Source organism: Dasypus novemcinctus, chromosome 5, assembly GCF_030445035.2.
Source record: "Dasypus novemcinctus isolate mDasNov1 chromosome 5, mDasNov1.1.hap2, whole genome shotgun sequence".
In the NCBI taxonomy this organism is placed as follows: Eukaryota; Metazoa; Chordata; class Mammalia; order Cingulata; family Dasypodidae; genus Dasypus; species Dasypus novemcinctus.
The window spans coordinates 143,902,161-143,918,462 of NC_080677.1; the positions used below are offsets into that span (position 1 = coordinate 143,902,161).

General features: G+C 41.0%; 1 protein-coding gene and 1 non-coding gene across 12 annotated transcripts in view; one reads left to right on the forward strand and one right to left on the reverse strand.

Annotated features, from left to right (window-relative positions):
• The window catches only part of WDR37 (WD repeat domain 37), a 127,502-nt gene that overhangs the window by 3,648 nt on the left and 107,552 nt on the right, over positions 1–16,302 (forward strand). For 8 of the 11 annotated variants that reach the window (XM_058297661.1, XM_058297655.1, XM_058297659.1 and 5 more), the window contains one exon: positions 10,422–10,503. The gene's annotated coding sequence lies outside the window, so the exon portion shown is untranslated. Of the gene's footprint in view, positions 1–9,714; positions 10,219–10,243; positions 10,318–10,421; positions 10,504–10,772; positions 11,320–16,302 lie in introns of those variants that run through there. The other 3 variants (XM_058297654.2, XM_058297660.2, XM_058297653.2) reach the window with 3 other exon arrangements.
• LOC111763117 (U6 spliceosomal RNA) lies at positions 7,784–7,887 on the reverse strand. The gene has a single exon (XR_002796050.1). It is a non-coding gene; the product is annotated as a U6 spliceosomal RNA (small nuclear RNA).

The window sequence follows — 16,302 nt, forward strand, 5'->3', positions numbered from 1 at the left end:
TTATCAGGAAGCTTGCAGAGGGAAAGATCTGCTCCTAAGCTCTTTCAGGTTGTTGACAGAATTCAGTTCCTTGGGCCATTTTCTCCATGGCTGTCAGCCTGAGGCCTCTTCACTCCTTAAGGCGACCTGCATTCTTTCTCTCTTGGCCTGTTCCATCTTCAAACCAGCAACTGTGTGTCAAGTCCTTTTCATGCTTCCAATCTTTCAGATTTAACAGCCAGAGAAAGTGCTCTGCTTTTAAGGCCTCATGTAATTCGATTGGTCCCACTTGGATAATCTCCCTAAATTAACATACAGGGGTGATATATCCTCAGAGTCACAGGTTCAGGAGGTTAGGGTGGGACATCTTTGGGGGGGACCAGTTTAGAATTATGCCTACCACAAGAAGTGATCAATGAGATTTGTATTTCCCCCAATATCATTGCCGCCATTAATATTCTGAAAGCTTATTCCTACTGCTTTTTTCTGTTCTTATTTTTCGCTTCAATTATTCATTTATTCTTAAACAAAAAATATTCTCATTTCCTTTATGTCAGGCACTGGGGATACTGAAATAAATAATTGCTATTCTCAAGAGACTCCATCTATCAAAAGATTTAAACAAAATCTGTTAAGACAGATTCCCTAATTTAGAGATATGACAAAAGAGGAGCTTAGATTGGCAAAATATGACATTTGGATTGGAAGGAGTGGTGCCAGGGGTAAGGGTAAGTCTAAGATGACTCTTGGGTTTGTGGTGTGTGAAAGTGAATGATGTCATGCAGATGTGCAATACATGAAGAGGATAAACAAAATTGCAACAGAGAAGTGATAATACAGTTCCAAATATATTTTATTTGTAGTGCTGGGGCAATTTAAGTTGTAGTGGGCACCTCTTCTTTAATATGTACAGCCCATTCCCTTTTCTGGGAAAAGCCTCCCCTTTTCTGGGCAATATTTCCTGTCTCTGTTACAAAGTATGATTGCTGCGGAGATTGCAATTATCCCACTGAATATAGGGATGGTTGGGCATGGGCCCCAAACCTGGACAATTGGTGTTTTTTTCCTAGATTGGTTGAATTGAAACTATAGAAACAGGATCAGTACCTCTTTGATAACAGAGCTAAGGATGCGTTCCCAGCAGCTGCTCGCAAGTATGTAACCTGTTTATGAAAGAAGCTGAGAGAGAATGAAGCCAGCATGTGGAGATAAGCAAGCATAGAGAGAATCCTAACAGCATTTGAGTCCTTGGTTTCAACTTGTCCTTGAGGTCACTTGCATTTGTGCCCTCCCCATGGGTCAAGGAATTCCTCTTTTGCTCATCTAGGTTTGCATTCACAAAAGCCCTGAGATATATGCAATAATAATGACTATCATTTGAACATTCATTGTGTTTTTATTTAATACACTTGTAAAAAGTAGATAGGATTATGTCCTTTTTATAGAAGGCTTACACTTATATGGCTATTAAATGGGAAATATCAGGATTCAAACCTGGGCAATCTGACTCTAGAGTCTGTGGTCCTTGCCCCATCCTCTACCACCTCTCCTGGCAGAAATAAGTTGAATGTACAAATGTAGAGCTTGGGAAACAGTTCTGGGCTGAAAATAAGGATCTAGACCCATCAACATATAAGTTGTTGAAGCTAAAAGAATGGATATAAGAGTATGATGGTAACATTCATGTGTCAGTTGGCCAGGTTATAGAGGCCAGTTGTTTGGTCAAGCTAGCACTGACCTGATTGTTACTGTGAGATCATTTCATGGACTTAAATCATTAGTAAGTTGATTGCATCTATGGCTGATTATGTCGATAATCAATTGATGAGATTGCCTTCAACAATGACAGTCGTGTCATCTAATCAGTTGAAGACTTTAAAAGGAGAAGTGATGATTTCAGCAGTCAGAAGAGAGAATTTATATCTCTTAAGTTAGCCAGCCATCTTCTGGAAAATTCACTGAAAACCTTCAAAGGAGTTCCCAGCTTGCAGCCTGTCCTATGGAATTTGAACTTGTGCATCCCCACAGTTATGTGAGACAATTTCATAAAATCTAATATTTACAGATATCTCCTGTCAGTTCAGTTTCTGTAGAGTACAATGACTAATACATAGGGTATAGAGTGAGATTAGAAAAGGGCAGAAAATTGATTACTATTTAAGAGGTAGGCAGAAGAGGAGCCCATGGTGAAATCAGAGACCATCTGGAGAAGAATCCTACTTCTGCCTACTGCTTTTTTCTGCCTACTGAGAATGCTTCCATTCCCAAGAATGGATAATATCCCTTTAGTATCTATTTCACCAAGACCAAATGGTTTGATTTTAAAGGTTCTCTATGTCCTGGGCTTCCAAGAGCCATTTTTCATTATTCCCTATAACATACCCTCAGACCAGCTGGGCTATTCTTTTTGCCGACAGTTTTTACCCATCACATCTCTGTTTTACTTTTTCTTTCTAGCTGACATGTGCCCCCCACTTCTCCATCCATTTCTATGTACTATTTAGCCTTCAAAGTGCAGAGTGAGTTTCATTTCCTTGGTGCATTCAACTAGTCTAAACAAAATAGTACTCTTTTTTTTCCTGAACACGAATATACTATAGTTAATATCATGCTTAATGGAGCTTGTTTTGCTTCATATTATCATTCTTTTTTTTTAAGATTTATTTTCCCTTTCCCCTTCCCCTCCCCCTGCCCTGCTGTTTTTGCTGCCTATATCCATTCACTGTGATCTTCAGTATCTATTTCTTTTTTTCTCTATTTTTTTAAATGTTACATTAAAAAAATATAAGAGGTCCCCATATACCCCCCACCCCCCTCATCCCACTCCTCCCATATCAGCAACCTCTTTTATCATCATGGCACATTCATTGCATTTGGTGAATACGTTTTGGAGCACTGCTGCACTATATGGGTAATGGTTCACATTGTAGTTTACACTCTCCCCCAGTCCACCCAGTGAGCCATGGCAGGATGTACCGCATCCAGCATCTGTCCCTACAGTGCCACCCATCTATTTCTCTTTTTGTCTTCTCTTCTCATTTTTTCTCCTCTAGGATTCACCGGGATTTAATCCTGGGTACCTCTGATGTGGAGAGAGGTTCCCTGTCAGCTGCACCACCTCAGTTTCTGGTTTCTGCTGGTTTCACCTTGACTCTCCCCTTCATCTCTCTTTTTGTTGTGTTATCATCTTGCTGCATGACTCACTTGCATGGGCACTTGGCTCACCATGAGGGCTCTCGGCTCACCATGCGGGCACTTGGCTCACCACACAGGCACTCGTGTGGACACTCAGCTAGCCGCATGGGCATTTGGTTCACTATGTGGGCACTGGCTCACCACACAATCATACTTTCTCTTCTTCTTTTTCACCAGGAGGCCCCAGGGATTGAACCTGGGTCCTCCCATATGGTAGGCAGAAGCCCTATCACTTGAATCACATCTTCTTCCCTCATTATGTCATAAATAACTTGTAAGTCCTTTGAGGTGAGGGACCATAGCTTAATGATGTTTGTATCTTTAAAATGTAAACATAGTTATGGGAAAAAGAATGTCCACTAAATAAGCAAAGTTTCTGGGCAGAGTCTAGTGAAGGAAGACAGACCATTATATCAGGCTCTTGATATTGATGCTTGTAGTTATGAAACTTTTCTTGTGAAATTGAAACTTAGCCTAGTATTGTATATTGCCTAAGAGTTACCTCCTGAAAGCCTCCTTGTTGCTCAAATGTACTACCTTTCCCCCAGTGTGCGACATGACTTGTGGGGATGAGTCTCCCTGGCACTGAGGGATTATTACCAAGCACCAATTAGCAGTGCATTTGGAAAAAGACCTTGACCAAAAGGGAGAAATATTAAATACAATTTTTTTTCCCTCCCAAGATGGCTCCCTTGTCTGTTTGCTCATTGTTTTTGCTCATTGTCTGCTTGTCTTTTCTTTCTTTCTTTCTTCTTCTTGTCTGCTCATTGATTTTTCTTTCGGAGACACTGGGAACTGAACCTGGGACCTCCCATGTGGGAGGTGGGCACTCAACTGCTCAAGCCATATCTGCTGCATGCTCATTTAAAAAATTTTTTTGCTTCTCTGCTTATTGTTTTTGTTTGTTGTCTGCTTGTTGTTTTTGCTTGTTGTCTGCTTGTCTTCTTTAGGAGACACAGGGAACCAAACCTGTGACCTCCCATGTGGGAGGCTCAACTGCTTGAACCACATCCACTCTCCCAATTGAGTTTTTCTGGCTAAGTGAGTCGGGAGGTCATTCCAGAGGTTATGTTTATGCATGTATCAGCTGGATCTCACTGACTGGCACAGTAAACAGTGCCTCAAACAGCAGGGCTCCTGAGGTCTGTAGAGAGATCTAAATAGTATAGGCAGGGCAGACAATCTCAGGAATTTGTTACCCTGTCAGTAGGCCTTACTTTCAAATATATGCTCCCCAGTGTAATAGAGTTAGACTCACAATTTCCCTACACAAGGCTCTTCTACCCCTTTATTTGAACCTACAATTAGCACTATACTTATTAAATATATGTCCCAGAGACTTAAATCTTTGGTCTGGTCATATGCTGGTTGAGCCCTGAATCTCAGCAGTGTTGCAACATCTACTCTACAGTTCATTGGACTTGCCCAGGACAACTAACAAAAGGATGATGATGGACAACGCCCATCCCAAAAACAGAGAGTTATCTACAATTGCAAGCAAGACAATTCCATCAATCTGCCCCATGGGATCTAAATCCCTTCTCAGTCAGAAACAGAGTGGGTATCACCATCCCAAAATCCTCAAGATTGAGGGATGAACAAACATAAGGGGGGAATGCAACTGTATTAGTTCAGACAAAGGTGTGCTGATGCAAAGTACCAGAACTCTGTTGCATTTATAAAGGGTATTTATTTGGGGTGGAAGCTTACAATTACCAGGTCATAAAGCATAAGTTACTTCCTTCACCAGAGTCTGTTGCCATGTGTTGATGCAAGATGGTGGGTGATGTCTGTGAGGGTTTAGTCTTCTTCCTCCCAAGGCTCCATGGTCCCAGCTTCTTCCAATCTCAGTCACAGGCTGGGACAAGTCTTATCACTCTCCTGGGGCTTGTTTCTCTCCAGGCTCAGCTGCTCTGGTCTCTCCACAAGGCCAGCTGTAAACTGTCAGGCAAATGACTTGTTTCTTCCCAGGTCTCTGTCTTCTCTAATCAAGCCTTCTTTCTTTCCTCACATATCTGCTTCTCTGTATTCTTCTCCTGTGTGTTTACTTCCCGGGGCTCCAATATCAAAACTCCAACCTCCTCTGCAGTTTTGTTTTTTTGTGAGTCCCTACCCACCAAAAGGGCAGGACTTGACATCCTACAAACATGGCCTAATCAAAGCCTTAATGATTATTTAATCAAGTAAAAGTGAAACCTCTGAATCCAGTATAATCTAATATGCCAGAGGAAAAGACCAGTTCACAAACATAATCCAGAATCTATTTTTGGAATTCATAAACAATATTAAAGTGCTACAGCAATTATGGACTAGACTAGACTTCTTATTATTCTAGCAATGGAAGAACTTGTATCATTGAAAAAGGCAGTGACCACCAGAGGTTCTGAGGGTAGAGGGTGGGAAGAACAGGTGTAACATGGGAGCATTTTTGGGACATTGGAATTGTTCTGCATGACGTTGGAATGATACAGGCCACTATACATTTTGTCAAAACCTATAAAATTGTGCAGTGAAAAGTGTAAACTATAGTCCATGATTAGTGGCAATGCTTCAATATGTGTTTATCAATTTTAAGAAATGTACCACGCTAATGAAAGATTTTAATGGGGGAAAGTGTGGGAGAGGGTGTGGGGTATATGGGAATGCCCTATATTCCCCCTTATCTCCCACAGATGGTTCCCTTGTCTGTGTGCTCATTGTTTGTGCTTGTTGTCTGTTTGTTGTTTTTGCTTATTGTCTGCTCATTGTTTTTCGCTCATTGTCTTCTCATTGTCTATTTGTTTTTTACTTTGGGAGGCACTGGAAACTGAACCTGGGACCTCCCATGTGGGAAGTGGGTGCTCAACTGTTTGAGTCATGTCCACTCCCTCCCCTATATTTTTGATGTAACATTTATGTATTCTAAAGCTTCCTTAAAAACAAAACAAAACAAGGTAATATTTCATGGTGCAAAGTGTTACTGGTACCAGGACCTTCTCTAAATATATGTGGCCACTTAGGATATCAGGAGTAAAAGAAGGAAGGCAGAAACCATTCTGCCTTTCAGGACTTTAGGGTTTGTTTCTTTTTACCTTGATGATGTCTGGTGAGACACTGTGAGTAGACAATTTTCACAATAAGGAAACATACATGTTTTTATAAAAGAAAACTTCTGTAGTTTCCTCTATTTGATCACTATAAAGAACCCACAATCTCCTATGAATAGCTGGAATCCTTAACAGAAGAAGCCAAAGGGAAGGTTTCCTATATTTGCATTTTTAGATGGTCTTATCTTCTCTTTGATTTTATGATTTATAACATCAATAAGCTGATATGACCAAACATTCCAGACTTACAACATCCATAGTACTTTTTTTTTTTTTAAGATTTATTTATTTATTTAATTTCCCCCCCTCCCCTGGTTGTCTGTTCTTGGTGTCTATTTGCTGCGTCTTGTTTCTTTGTCCGCTTCTGTTGTCGTCAGCGGCACGGGAAGTGTGGGCGGCGCCATTCCTGGGCAGGCTGCTCTTTCTTTTCACGCTGGGCGGCTTTCCTCACGTGCGCACTCCTTGCGCGTGGGCCTCCCCCACGCGGGGGACACCCTTGCGTGGCACGGCACTCCTTGCGCGCATCAGCACTGCGCATGGCCAGCTCCACACGGGTCAAGGAGGCCCGGGGTTTGAACCGCGGACCTCCCATGTGGTAGGCGGACGCCCTAACCACTGGGCCAAAGTCCGTTCCCCATCCATAGTACTTTAAATCCCACAGTCTACTTGGAAGATCCCAAGTTGTGAAATATTGTGGGAAAATAGCTTGAATTTTAACTTGGGAACCTGGCTTGAAGTTAAAATGTTTCCATAATACGGATAAAGAAGTGTGGGTTTAGGAACATCGGGCCTTGACTAGATGGAACACTGTCTTGTCAGCACAAAAATTGTTTGGATGAGGAGGTGTTTGAACTTTGTACCGCCTGTTCCCTATTATTGTAAATGTTGCAATTCTAATAACAAACAGCCTTGGAAGTAAACATAGATAACTACTGCTTTGTAATTTCTAATAAATACAATGTGGAAACTAGGGTCGAGGCTCTTAGTCCAGAAGCTGTGAGTCCCCTGGTACCATCTTTATTTCCTCTCGTGTCTTTCTTTCTGTCCTTATATTTCTTAAGTTCTGCATCATCTTCCCTTCATGCCAACCTATTGCTGAGCTGGTCTCAGCAAAAAATGTTGAAATTAGATGGGGACAAAGATGTCTATGTAGGAAGTCTTTAATGATGGACAGATATAGAGAAATGCAGAATTCAGAATGCACAACAGCATGATAATATTATGTAGATAGTCATAGGCCTTTATAAGCCAGCTTCATGCAGCTGATAGTTTAAGTTGTTCTGTTTTTAGCAAGTTTATACTAAAGTTGATTATTTGCCATCCATATGGTTAGTATTAACAAAAGGAGCAGGAGTTAGTTTGAGCTCAGCCTCTTACTGTTATTCTAGGCAAGTTAATAAATATCCCAGAGCTCCTCTTCTCTAAAATAGGCATAAAACACCTTACTCAATTGCTGGTCTTTGTTATTTTTTTATATTATTTTTTCTTTGTTAGAGAAGTTGTGGGTTTACAGAACATGCATAAAAAATACGGAACTCTTCACAAATTTGCATGCCATTGTTGTGCAGAGGCCATGCTAATTTCTATATCGTTTCCATTTTAGTATAAATGCTATCCAAGCAAGCATTACTGTTATTTTTAATAAAGTAAATGTTTGTTGAATTATGAATTATGTAGTATTTATAATAAAATGTACTGATTATGTGGCTCAAAGACCAATTTAAAGCTGTGAACAATATTTTATATTTTATTTGTAGTTACTTTCAGTCAACAAAACTTATCATTTTAAACTTAATCTGGAATAGATTTATGGTCTATATTTGGTTGTCCACTTAGCAGAGTCTTCCAACAATTTTTTCCCCAAATAATTATCTAATTTTATAATAATCCAGGTGTCATGATGATGATAATGAAAACACTGCAGATTTCTTTATTCAAAATCTTGAAAACTCCCTTTCCAGACAAGAAGCAAAGTTATGTTTTTTTCTAAAAACAGTCTGAAGACCAAACATATACTCACAGTAAGACTGGAATGGTTGTTCCTTTTTGTTTAGCACCGGGATGGTACACAAAATAACAAGCTCTTCTCATAAATTAGAGAAAAGATGGCAAGTATGTACTGGATGGAAGAGAATACAGCAAGTGAGATGTTTTTCAAGGTGGGACTTTGGGAACATTTACTTTGTATTTGTTACAGTGATAGGAATGAGGTATAGGTGAAAAATGGGTAGAGAGTCAGTGCTGATGACTACCCACTGTAGACTGGGTAGAGAGTCACTGGGTAGACTGGATAGACTGAACTCTTTGGTCCACAAAACTATGAATTAGGGTAGTGTATTTGGCCCATAGGGTGTCCGCCTACCACATGGGAGGTCCAAGGTTCAAACCCAGGGCCTCCTTGACCCGTGTGGAGCTGGCCCACGCGCAGTGCAGATACGCGCAAGGAGTGCCCTACCACACAGGGGTGTCCTCCGCGTAGGGAAGCCCCATGCCCAAGGAGTGAGCCCCATAAGGATTGCCGCTGAGTGCAAAAAAAAGTGCAGCCTGCCCAGGAATGGTGCTGCACAAACGGAGAGCTGATGCAGCAAGATGACACAACAAAAAGAGACACAGATTCCCAGTGCCACTGACAAGAATGTAAGCGGACACAGAACACATAGCAAATGGACACAGAGCAGACAACTTGGGGGGAGGGTGGGGAAGGGGAGGGAAATAAAAAAATAAAAAAATCTTTAAAAACTATGAATTAACTCTCCTGTCCTAGTGAGGGTAGGCATGGGTAGGAGCAAGAAATTGTGTTCAGATCATATCCACATGCTATCTGATCATTTAAGCTTTTCTCATTCCCCTTCTTATATAGAGCTAGATAAATTTGATAATAAGTGGAATTAGAAAACTTGGCCTCTACCATTCAGGATTTTATATATTCATGAAGAGATGTACAAACATTTATTTCCTTTTTGGCAAAAATGTTTTGGGTGCCTTCTCCATGCTAAGCACTCTTTTAGGCCATGGGAGTATGCCAGTGAACAAAATAGAAAAATTTGCAGTGCTCATAAAATTTATATTTTAGTAGGGGAAACAGACAGCACACAATAACAAATATATTGTCAATATTTAAGATTTCGGGAAGCGGACTTCGCCCAGTGGTTAGGGTGTCCGCCTTCCACATGGGAGGTCCATGGTTCAAACCCGAGGAGTCCTTGACTCGTGTGGAGCTGGCCATCGAACAGTGCTGATACGCGCAAGGAGTGCCGTGCCACGCAGGGGTGTCCCCCGCGTAGGGGAGCCCCGCGTCCAAGGAGTGCGTCCCGTAAGGAAAGCTGCCCAGTGCAAAAGAAAGTGCAGCCTGCCCAGGAAGGGTGCTGCACACACAGAGAGCTGACACAATAAGATGATGCAACAAAAAGAAACACAGATTCCCGTGCCGCTGACAACAGAAGTGGACAAAGACGATGCAGCATATAGACAGAGAACAGACAACGGGGGGTGGAGAGGGGTGGGGGGGAAGGAGAGAGAAATAAATCTTTAAAAAAAAATTTAAGATTTCTATGATGTTTCTAGTATTAAACTTTTATTATATTTAATGCAGAAATAGCTTCAGATTTTATCCTGCATTTAAAAAATTATTTATGTCCCAAAATGTTAAATTTGTTTCTTGTGCAACAAATATATTACTGCATCTTGAATCAAAATCTGGAGCTTTATTTTTTAAAAGGAGCAAGAATGTTGACTCATAGTAGATGAAAAATGGTTTTGATTTATCCTAGGAGAGCCCTAAAGGTCCAGTTGGGGTTGTTTCTAAAGCTGTTTATGGAATGACCTCAGTCTATTACGTAGTTTTTCAACCTAGATTAAGGGAAAAAAAGCAGTTGAAGTCCCACCTTTTGCAGTGAACAGCTGATTTTGGTCTTTCTTTCTAGCCAATGGTGATCAGATATTTCAGAAAGGAAACTGGGTGAGTCATCTTCTGCAGATAAGCTGAAATATTAATAGTTCTATCTTCATCAGGCTTCCAGGCAGCCAAATAGCATTTCCATAGAACTCTGTCTTTGAAGTGGGTCATGGCAAATAAACCCATCAAGGTTTTGAACCTGATTAACAGTTATGAACAGTATCCTTAAACTTATATCTTAAGGGATTTTTTTTTCTCTTCCCCAGTTCTTAAGGCTTGAGGGAATTGTTAGGACAAATGGACTTAAAACCTGCATGATCTTGGAATATCACCAGAATACCTGCTGCAGTAAGTATATCTTCCAAAGAGGAGCATTTTTATGTTCTAGATTTTAAGTGTGTTCCAGAATCCAAAGTAAGTGTTTTGAACGATTGTTTATGTCGGGGGTGGGGTGGGGGGGTGGTTGGAATTTAAGTGTGAGACAGTAAATTAGGACCTCAGGTATTTTAGGTTTTTAAATTATAGATTCTTGATGAGATGCACTTGGGTAGATGAATTTTCCCCTATTCTGTGACATACTTTTTTTTAAATGAAGAAAATGATGTATCTCTCTGCAGTGTAATGGCGAAGTATTCACAGCAGTGCTGTTTAAACACGATTCCACGGCACCGACAGGCGCCAGTAGGCGGCGCGGTACCCGCTCATCGCCCAGGAGGTCATTCTATCTCGTCCTTTATGTGTCCCAGTAGTTGCGGTAAAAGCCGCCATTCGGCACAACGACAAGAAGGGAGAGAATAACCTGGGCGTACCTCAAAGACGGGTGGCCAGTGTCCCCTGCGCCACAGCCAAGGAGAGGGTCTCATAGGCTCTCCGCAGTTAGCAAGGTCCTTCCTGAGGAGTGAGCGGTGCAAGGGGGCACCGCGGAGCCCGGCCGACATTAGAACGGGAGCTAAGGGGCGGGACTTCCGGCAGCGCCGGAAGTGAGGGCGGAGTCCAGGCTGCCCGGGTTGCTCCGGGTCGTGTCAGTTGAGGGAGATACTGGGTGTCCTGCGCTTTCCGCCGAATCCTTGCTGTGCCGCGGCCGCTGGGAACTACGGGGGCTTCAGCTAAGCAGCTCCGGGCTGGGAACTGGGCGGTAGCCAGGCACGGCAGCGGCTTTGACAGGTGAGTGTGTTTGTCCCAGGACTACTCCAGCCGGGGTTCGGAGCTGGCTTCTCCCTTGCAGCCCCTTCTCTCGTCAGGCCTGAGGGTAGCGGCGGCGGGCTGACTTTCTTCGGTCCCTCCGTACACTGACCCGCCTGTCTCAGGAAAGCCGGGGCCGCCATCTTCTTGCCCGGAACCGACCGTTGAAGGGACACTTACCCCCATTTTCTTACTCAACCATCCCCACGATAATGCAGCTCTCAGGCCCTGCTGTGGCCTAATCCACACTCGCGAGTTTCCAAAACACTAAGCCTGTTTTTCGGATAACATTTCCTACAAGGGATGCCCCTGCTGTCCGATCCCCAGGAAAGGGAACCCTGCACCCAATTTAAGCAAGGAGCGACTTCACCACCCGGAAAGAGGTGGGGTCGTGGTTGCACAGGATGCTGCTGGGGTTTTCCACAGCGCCTCTCTAAGTTAGGTTTCTGATTCATTGGATCTTCCCGGGAGATTTCCGCTCCGCCCCTCTCTTCCCTAACCGGTGTTCCCACACCAACTGTACCCTCCTCTTTCTGGAGGAGTGTGCGCTTTTGAGGCTGCAGCACTAACACGTGTATCAAGAGTACTGGCTTTTTAGCTGGAAGCCTCTGGCTTCTGTTATGGCTCCTTTGGGAGGCTTTTCAAAAACGAAATCGTACACCAGAATGGGTGGGATTGGCGAGAGCCACCTGCAACTGAGGGAAGTGAGAGGTGAAGTGAATTCAGAATGTTTAAATGATTACAGCAGCGATGCTTTTGTTCGCATTTTGAAGACTTCCGTTTCTCACTTACCCCCTGTAAATTGCTCCCGCTGTGGGGAAACAGTTTTAAGATAGCTACTCACTAGAATAACACAGCAGCAATACAGTATATCCCCATTTACTAAACAAAATTGCATAAGTCTTTCTAACTTATGAGCAAAGGAACTTATGGTCTGTTAGGTTTATAGGGGATTTATAGTCCCACTTAAATTCCACACCATTTTTTATGCCTCGCCAGGTCAGTTGAAGCCAAATCTGACATAGGAGAGTGCTAATTGGAGTTTCATTTATTTAAGTTTAAATGGGTCTCCCTTAAATTCATTATGTTGGCCTATGAAGTTATGTCTTTCACATCATTACCCTAAATGTATTCGAGGAATTATTTCCTCCAAATTAATAAGGTACCTTTAAGCTAGTTATTATGTACCTCCAGGGTCTTCTCTTCTCTCCTCTCCTTAAGACCATCTTCTCTTGCTCTCCCCACTTTTCCCCCAGCTGTTTTGGCTACTTTCCTGATCAAATTCTAGTGTTTCCAAACCCCTTTTGAAATGTAGTCCCTAGACTTGAACACAGTATCTAGTTATGATCTGACCAAAGTGGAATAAATGGAGTGAAGCAGTTATCTTACTAGTTTTGGACACTGTCTTTCTATTAATACTGCCTGCAAGCAGTGTAGTGGATGCTGGCCACATTTGATAGCAGTAATGTGACCTTGGGCTAGGAACTTCTCAAAGTCTCCATTTTTTATCCTTTACAATTGTGTTTATACCAATCTCATTTTGTTGTTGAGAAGATAATGTCACATCATATATGGCAAACATTCTTTCTAAGTGCTGAATACAGGAAATGTTTAGTAGGTATGCTTCCTTAATCTCCCCTCAGCCTTTTCAGGTTTACTGATTCCTTCTTCTATCCTCTTCATTTTGCTGTTGAGCCCACCTGTTAAGTTTTAAAAAAAAATTTGGTTATTGTATTTTTCAGTACTAAAATTTCCAGTTATTTATATATATATATATATTCCCTCCCCCCCCCCCCCCCGAAACTTTCTGATATTCATTTGTGTCAAGTGATTTATATAATGGCTGCTTTAAAATTCTTGTCAGATAATTCTAACATCTATATCATTATGCGATTTCTGTGTTGCCAGTTGACTTTCTTTCCCCATTCAAGTTAAAATTTTCCTGGTTCTTGATATGATAAGTGATTTTCAATTGCAACCTTTATATTTTGAGTATTATGTTATCAGACTGACTATGATTTTAAAATGTTCCATTTTAGCAGGCCACCACTAGCATTGTTCCAGAAGGGGAAGAGGGTGTACAAACTTGTTTCTGCTGGGTGGGGGTGGGAAATCAGGCTCCCATAGGGCTCCATTGATTCCACCCTGGTAGGGTAAGGGGTGTCTCATTACTTGCTCCCTATGTGGCCTTCCCTGACTCTAGAGTGGCAGCTTCATTACCACTGGGTAGTGGTTAAATTCCTGAATATCCACTAGATCTCCTCTGATACCATGCCAGCAGGGAAAAGGAGGGTGTGCTTCTCTAATGCCCTGAGGAAATGAAAATCTCGCTTCCTCACTCTGAGTTCTCCGATACTACCCTAGCAGAGAGGGACATCTCATTGCAGCCTGCCAAGAGTGGAAGTCTAGATTTCCCACCTGGCCTTTGACCATGGGAGTTGGGATGGAGGCTGCAGTTTTGTTGTTGTTGTTGTTTTTTCCCCATGGTGTTCTGCTGGAATAGAGCAGTTATAGTTTAAAAGTTTTCTCTCTGCTAAGCTACCCCTTTCTTAGTCTTGGGATTAGAGAAAGTAAGTTGTAGGGGTTGTTCTGTTTGTACTCTTTGGTATTTATAGGTTACTGGAATATGTGAGGCAAAAAGAAAACCCAGGGAACTCCTCAGGTCCTAAGGTCTACCATCTTCTCTCCACCTTTTAGAATCTTTTATTTATTTTATATTTAATGTCCAGTATTTTTAGCAGTACTTGGTGGAAGAAGAAAGAAAAGTACATCTATTCCATCTGTCCAAAAGTGCAAAGCAGGCAATCTTGTTTTGTCTCTCAAATTTCATATGTGTAGAACTTATTTTAAAATGACAGTAAGAAGGTAAGTCTTGCTTTACAACACTAAAAACATTCAAATTGGTCCAATATTAGTTCTGTATATTTAGGGTTTAAGTACTTGAAATACATTAACTTATTAAAATTATTTATTTTCTCTCAACACCCATACCATGAAGTCTGGGACATAGTTATGTCCCATAGTTATACAGTTCACTACTATATTCCTAGGGCCTACTATGTTGTCTGATATAAATACATCCTCAATTATTTGATGAATATATAAATGAATGTATAGTAAGTCCTTGTTCTACCACTTGCTAGGTTACTTAACCATGTTCTTAGGGCTTGGTTTGTCGTTTTAAAAGCAAGAACAGTAACAGTACTTATTCATTAAGCTATTCATCATATACTTTTTGAGTTTCTGAATGGACTATGTATTGAGAATATAGTAGTGGACAAGACAGACTTGGTTGATGGCAGTATAGATGACCTGGTATTAATTGGACAGTTAGGAAAGTCATGCTGAGATATTGGCATTTAAACTGTGATTGAAGAATTAGTAAGAGTTTAACAGGTGAAAAATGGGAGTTGGGAAGCATGGGTAATCTAAGAACAGGAACAGCATGTGCAAATGTCCTGAGTTGGGAATGTGATTGGTTTATTAGAGATATTCAAAGTTAGGTGTGGTGGTTTGAAACTCTGTAACCCAGAAAAACATGTTCTTAAACTTAATCCATTCCGCCAGCAGGGCAAACAATAGACATTACACAATCTGAATAGCCAGAGAGAAAATAGACTGGAAAAAAAAAAAAGAACAGACCCTCAGGAATCTGTGGGACTATAACAAAAGAGCTAACATTTGTACTGTCAGCAACTCAGAGAGGAGAAAGGGTGGGCTAAAAATATATTTGAAGGAATAATGGCTGAAAATGTACTAAATTTGGTAAAATACAGAAAGTATAGATTTAAGCAGCTGAGTGAATCCCAAATGGGATAAACTCAAAAGAAATCCATGCTATTACACATCCTAGTCAAATTTATGAAAACTAAAGACGAAGAAAAAAATATTGTAAGCAGCGAGAGAGAAATGACACCTTACCTATAAGGGAAAAACATTAGAATGACAGTGAATTTCTTGGAAACCATGGAAGCCAGAATGAAATGGCACATCATTTTTCAAGTGCTGAAGGAAAAGCACTGACAACTCAGAATTCTATATCAAGAGAAAATATTCTTTAGATGACTTGTTGCCAGCAGATCTATCCTAAAAAAGTAGCTGAAGAAAATTCTCTAAACAGAAGGGACATGATACAGAGGGAATCTGGGAACATCAGGAAGGAAGGAAGGAAGAACAATGAAAAGAGGAGTAATATTGGTAAATACAATAGACATTTTGTCTCTTCTGAATTGTTTAAAGGTTGAAACAAAAATTATAACATTGATGTGGTTCTCATTGTATATAGAGGAAATATTTAAGATAATTATTTTATAAATAGGAGAGGGTAAAGGAGTATAGAGGAAGGTAAGATTTCTACACTTCATTTGGATTGGTAAAATGTCAATATCAGTAAACTGATAAATTATGAATATGTAATGTAATACCTAGGGCAACCACTAATAAAATTATACAAAAAAGAACCAGAGGGGAGCAGATGTGGCTCAAGTGGTTGAGAACCTGCTTCCCAAATGGGAGGTCCTGGGTTCAATCCCCAGCCAGCTACCACAAACAAACAAACAAACAAAGGACAAAACCAGCTCAGGGAGCCCATGTGGCTCAGTAGTTGAGTGTCAGCTTTCCACATGGGAGGTCACTGGTTCAATCTCCACTCCTGTACCAAAAGAAAAAAAAACAACCAAAAACATATATAAAAACTAACCTGCAGGAAGGTAGGAAAAAGAAAAGAGAAACAAAAAAGGACAGAAAACAAAAAATAAGATGGCAATCAAGTTCTAACACATCAATAATTATATTAATTTTAAATAGGCTAGATATACCAATTAAAACAGATGTAAGGCAGAATGTCTATAATATACATTACCCAAATATTTGCTACTTCAATTATAATGATATGGTAACTTGTGAGAAAAAGAATGTAAACAGGTTCACTACACAAACATTAATAAAAGAAAGCAGGAGAGGGCA